Source organism: Aquarana catesbeiana, linkage group LG04 (genome assembly GCF_042186555.1).
Source record: "Aquarana catesbeiana isolate 2022-GZ linkage group LG04, ASM4218655v1, whole genome shotgun sequence".
NCBI classification, from domain to species: Eukaryota; Metazoa; Chordata; class Amphibia; order Anura; family Ranidae; genus Aquarana; species Aquarana catesbeiana.
The window spans coordinates 45,638,942-45,645,412 of NC_133327.1; positions in this window are offsets into that span (position 1 = coordinate 45,638,942).

Here is a 6,471-nt window from a genome sequence, read left to right on the forward strand (position 1 = left end):
CTGGTGTGTTCTGGCGAGGGGGGCAGTACCCCTGTCAGAACACAATAGCTCAGCAAGGATATTGCTGTACTAACATCGGATAGTTGGTACAGAGAGCTCCAAGTTTTTATTTTTTTTTTTATTTTGTTCAGCCCACTGGGTTGAATGGGAAAAAAACCTGATAGTGTGTACTAGGCTTAACTTTCTGCCTGTTATGCTGATCCAGCAGATTTAGTAATTTTTCATTTGACTCGGAGCAAGTATAAAGCTTTGGAGTTTCCTGATTGTGCACTTATTCTAGGCCGGTATCTATATTTTTATTATGAGGTCAGCAGTGGCTTCCTCTGTATTTGTATTCAGTTGCGGTTTCCTTTCTCCTGTCAGCTTATTTTTTTGTCTGCCTGTGTCCTGTTGGGGAGATTTCACTTCCTGTCCCAGATGTACAATTCCAATTCCAAAATAGTTGGGCTGCTGTGTAAAATCTACATAAAAACAGAATGCAATGATTTGCACATCTCATAAACCTGTATTTTATTTACAATAGAGAATGGAAAACATATTTAAACTGAGAAAATGTACCATTGTGAGGAAAAAAAAAAGATCATTTTGAAATTAATGGCAGCGTCTCAAAAAGTTGGGACGCAGCCGTGTTTACCAAGGTGCATACCCCCTTCTTTTAACAATACTCAATAGTCTGGGAACTGTGGAGACCAGTTGCTGGAGTTTTGGGAGAGGAATGTTGTCCCATTCTTGCCTGATAGAGGATTCTAACTGCTCAGCAGTCCTGGATCTTATTTGTCGTATTTTTTTTGTTTGCGCCAAATATTTTCAGTTGGTGAAAGGTCTGAACTGCAGGCAGGCCAGTTAAGTACCTGGACTCTTCTACTACAAAGCCATGCTGTTGTCGTAGATGCAGTATGCAGTTAGCATTATTCTGCTGAAATATGCAAGGCCTTCCCTGAAAAGATGTTGTCTGGATGGGAGCATATGCTGCTGAATAACTTGTTTATATCTTTCAGCATTGATGGTGCCTTTTCAGGGGTGCAAGCTGCCCATTCCATACACACTAATGCACCCCCCAAACCATTAGAGATGCAGGCTTTAGAACAGAGCGCTGATAAGCTGGAAGGTCCCTCTCTTTAGGCCGGTGAATGTGGCGCCCATGGATGCCAAAAACGTCAACTTTCGATTCATCGGACCACAGGACAGTTTTTTTCATTTGGCAACAGACCGTTTTTAAATGAGCTTTGGCCCAGAGAAGACGGCAGCGTTTCTGGATCATGTTTAGATATGGCTTCTTCTCTGCACGATAGAGCTTTACTTTGCATTTTTGGATGGCACGATGAGCTGTGTTCAGACTGATTTTTTTTTGGAAGTATTCCTGAGCCCATGCAGTGATGTCTATCACAGAATCATGCCTCTCTTTAATACAGTGCAGTCTGAGGACCCCGAAGATCCAATATTGTGTTTCGGCCTTGTCCCATGCCCACAAAGATTTCTCCAGATTCTTGGAATCTTTTGATGACATTATGTACTGTAGCTGATGTATTTCAAGTCTTTGCAATTTTACATCAGCTACAGTACATAATATCAAAAGATTCCAAGAATCTGGAGAAATGTTTGTGGGCATGGGATAGGGCCAAAATGCTATATTGGATCTACGGGGTCCTCAGACAGCATTATTCTAAAATTGTTGGACAATTCTTAAATGCAGCGTTTCACAGATTGGTGAACCTTTGCCCATCTTTACTTCTGAGACACTCTGACTCTCTAATGCCCCGTACACGAGCGGAATTTCCGTCGGAAAAATCTTGGATGGTTGGCTTGCATACACACGGTCACACAAAAGTTCTCTGAACTTTCGACCGTCAAGAACGCGGTGACGTACAACACTACGACGATCCGAGAAAATGAAGTTCAATGCTTCCGAGCATGCGACGCATTGTTTCCGAGCATCTGTGGTTTTTTGCGCGTCCAAATTGCATAAAGACTATTTTCGAATAGGAACTTTTTCCTACCGAAAAATAGAGAAGATGCCCTCAATCTTTTGCTGGCTGGAATTCCGCCAGCAAGAGTCCGATGGAGCATACACACAGTCGCATTTTCTGTCCAAAAGCTCTCGTCGGACTTTTGCTGGCAGAATTTGTACGGGGCATCTCATGGTTTGTTTGTTTTTTATACCAAATCATGTTACTGATCTGTTGTCAATCAACCCAGTTAGTTGCAACATGTTCTTCTAGCTCTTCCTTGTTGACTAATTTTGCCAGCCTTTTGGTCCTTTTTTTTTTTTTTTTTGTGAGATGTGTTGCTGTCATCAATTTCAAAAAGACCTAATCATACATTTTTTTCTTTTTTTTTTTTTTTTTTTTCTTTTCATTTTAAACATTGTATGTTTTTTCTATTGTATATACAATATGGATTTGAGATTTGTAAATCATTTTGTTATGTTTTTAAGTTGATTTTACACAGCGTCCCAACTTTTTTTGGAATTGGGGCTGTAGAAATATCTATAAAGTGAGGGGAATTCCCCTCTTAGATATCGATCACCAAAATAGGTGCCCCATTGAAAGATTATTATATTTTTTTTTTTTTTTGCAACTGCAAAATCACTTTCTGTTTCAGGTGTTATCACCTATGCAAATAGAGGGGGGGGGGGGGGCAATCAAACCAACAGGGACACTGACAGAATTAGAAACTTGACACTGATTGTAATCCTTCCAAACTCTGCACTGCGCTGCTCTTTTGTAGATGTGCAGCAGTGCCATTAATTCTTAATGGCACACCCACGCATCTTGTTACTGCGTTTTTGTGTGGGCCAAAACACATGGTACATGTGTTTTTGGTTCTGCATGATTCTTAAAATGGTGCAGGCACCTTTTCTTTGAATATTTTTCACACATAAGGCAGTCCATTGAAATGCGCATCCCGCAGAAAGGTGGAAAAATAAAGGGTGCTTAGTCCGCACCTCCATTGTGTTGAACAGAGCCCTAATCCAAACATTTTGGCTATGTAGTAAAGCGCCATCCATTTTATTTATTTGTTTTTTTTCTCTAGGATTTTGCCCTTGGTTAGATTATATATCTGTATATGTTTAGTGGGTTAAAGTGAGCCTTGCACTAAAATGCAAGGTCCATTATAATGTGGCTGCCCCCAACCCCCCTGTTCATAACATTACAGTAATAAGTCAAGCAAAAAAAAAAAACACACTAATAGAAATTGAGTTCCAGCTACTTTGTATCACTGAGCCTCACATAGGGATCTTCAGAAAGCTCAGGATCCCTAAGGCCTCTTTCACACCAACGATCCGTTCAGGTCCGCCTGTCAGTTTTTTAGGCGGACCAGAACAGACCCTCCATAGACATCTATGGAGCGTCGGATGTCAGCGGTGACATGTCCGCTGACATCCGATCCGAAAAAGTGTAACGGAGCAAAAACCTACTTTTCCATCCGTTTTCGGATCGGGTGACGACGGACTCTACGGTCCGTCATCATCCGATCCCCCATAGGGGAGAGCGGCACTCTGACAGGTCCGTCGCTGCACAGTGTGCAGCGACGGACCTGTCATCTTTCTGCTCAGCGGGGATCGATGGAGCGATCCCCGCTGAGCAAGCAGATGTTCATGGGGCGGATCATCATGGATCCGCCCCATGTGAAAGAGCTCTAATTCTCAGGAGGGGACACTACTGCATTGTACAGAAGCGTGTTCTCATAGGATCTGGGATACTCCTTTTTCCCAGAATCCCACAAGAAGGCCCACTGATGTCCTCTTACCTGGGAGAGGGATTGGAGTTAGGTAAGCCTTAAAGGGTAACTCCACTTTTGCTGGGGGAAAAAAGCAAATTAAAAAATTTTTATATAGCATATACAATTGTGACACAAGTCATATTGTAATGGAATGATCTTAAAAATGACCTTTCCTTTTCAATCCGCAGCTCTGTAAATTTTCTGGAAAATGCATTATGGCAACCTGGAGGCGTTCTGTACCCCAAGAAATGTAATTTCCTGCTTGTGAGATTGGCTTACTGATTTTACCAGAGGTCTGCACTAAGGTACAAGTCAGACTTTGGGCATCCCCTGCAACAAAAATGTCATTTTTGGTGAGATACTCCAAAAAGGGAGATCGCGTCTTAAGGGGCGCAGATCCTACTACTTTCCGCCTTAGAGTCCTGAAAATGCAGCAGCTGGTAATTTAAAAAAAAATCACTCCCATTAGACTTACTGTGCACATGAACACAGACAAACAAACAGCTGTTCCTTTAGAGTAACAAAAGGTAGGAATCTGAAACAGTTTGTTAAAATCCTTGTAATGTACACAGATGACCCAGAGGGGATTTTTTTTTTTCCTCAAGGTGGAGTTACTCTAAGGATTTCCTGTAACGCAATGTTTTAACTGGCGGGAGGTGGAGGCAGCCACTTTATCGGATTTTACATTGCAATACAAAGTCTGCTTTATGCTCCCATTTGGTATAATAACTGGAAAGCTGGCAGTTTATGTAATATTTAGTGTCTTATTATGTATTTGTAGATACTTTCATGATAAATATATCCTTCATAAATGGACACTTTTGTCTATTTAGATTTGACTGAAAATTCTCACATTTCACCAGCAGGGGCGCTGCAAATGAATTCTGATATTGGAAGATACTTTGCTAAATATTTGCAGTAGTCACTTGCTTTTCCCTTCCTATTTTATTTTGTAACGTGAAAATATACTGGACTTGGATTAAAATCCTGGAACTAAATTTCTCTGTATTAAACATGTATTTGTAGACTGCATAACTTAATATATTATAATCTATGTTTTTATGTCAACTTTTTTCGCATACACTACTACTGTTTGTATTCTAAAATATTTATTAACAATGTTGACCATTTCTTGAGAGGTCTTGCGTTTCTTGTACGTGGCTTGCTGCCTTCCTTTCATGTGTTTTGGGAATCGATGGTGGATATCAAAGCTCACATTTTGACAGATTTTCATGGTTTATGGTGAGTTGAGTCCTGGAATGGCTTCATCTAAGTGGTAAAGTGGACCTGTGCTGTGCCCATGCAACCTTTATTAGCTGCCCCACCAGCACAAGAAAAGTACCTGGTACTGCTGAGTATGGTGAGAATGTTCTTTGCTCTGTTTCCTCCCATTAGAGAAGGTTGGTGATTGGCTGCTCAAGAGCTGTCACATGGGGATTTGGAGAGATTGCTCATCTTTGTGTAAGCTCCGAGGTAAGACTTGAAATTTACATAGGACAATCCTCTCTTTGCTCTTTCTAAAGGTGGGATTATTACTGACAGCAATTTCTGGGGCTTGCATTAAACTCTTCCTTTTAACTTATGTAGGCAAAGCACCGATTCAATTTAAAAAGGAACTTCACTCTCCAATCAACATTGATTATTTTTAATCATCCTGCTGTTAGCATTAGTAAATATAGGAAAGTATAACATTTACTTATATTACACTTTTTTTTTTTTTTATTACATTTCTTCTGTTACAATAAATTCATATTCATTTAAAATCATGATATTTAATTAAAAGTTGAATATAATACAATTATTTATAAAATATATGCTGTAAATACGTTTAAAACCCGTCAATTTCGGTTTCAGCCAAGTGCACCCTGAATTTTTTTTTTTTTCGGCACCAGAATTTTCATTTTGGTGCACCACTTATAATTGGGCCCTGGTATTAGGCCAGGGATTAGAAACTTGCATCTTAAGCTCTAGGTCATGTACTGGTCATCCAAGTGTCTCTAGCAACCTGCAACCAAATTTGTAGAACCTCTTTGAAACCCATCCTATTGTAGCTTAAACTGGAAAAGAGCACTAAGGTTGCCGTACACCATTAATTTAGACCTGTGTGATGAACAGCCAAATTTTTCAGCAAGAGAAAATTTCTACTTTGTGGTCCTAAAATCACATGTCAGATAACCATTATATACAGTTTCTCACCCTCTCACATATACAGAGTACACACATCACATTTTTTGTAAATGTTTTCTTATATCTTTTCATGTTACAACACTGAAGAAATGACATTTTGCTACAATGTAAAGTAGTGAGTGTACAGCTTGTATAACAGTGTAAATTTGCTGTCCCCTCAAAATAACTCAACACACAGCCATTAATGTCTAAACTGCTGGCAACAAAAGTGAGTACAAATATCCAAATTGGGCACATTTAGCCATTTTTCCTCCCCGGTATCATGTGACTTATTAGTGTTACAAGGCCTCAGGTGTCAATGGGGAGTAGTTGTGTTACTCTCACTCTCCTATACTGGTCATTGGAAGTTCAACATGGCACCTCATGGCAAAGAAATCTAAGGATCTGAAAAAAAAAAAGAATTGTTGCTCTACATAGATGGCCTAGGCCAGTGATGGCGAACCTTGGCACCCCAGATGTTTTGGAACTACATTTCCCATGATGCTCATGCACTCTTCAGTGTAGGTGAGCATCATGGGAAATGTAGTTCCAAAACATCTGGAGTGCCAAGGTTTGCCATCA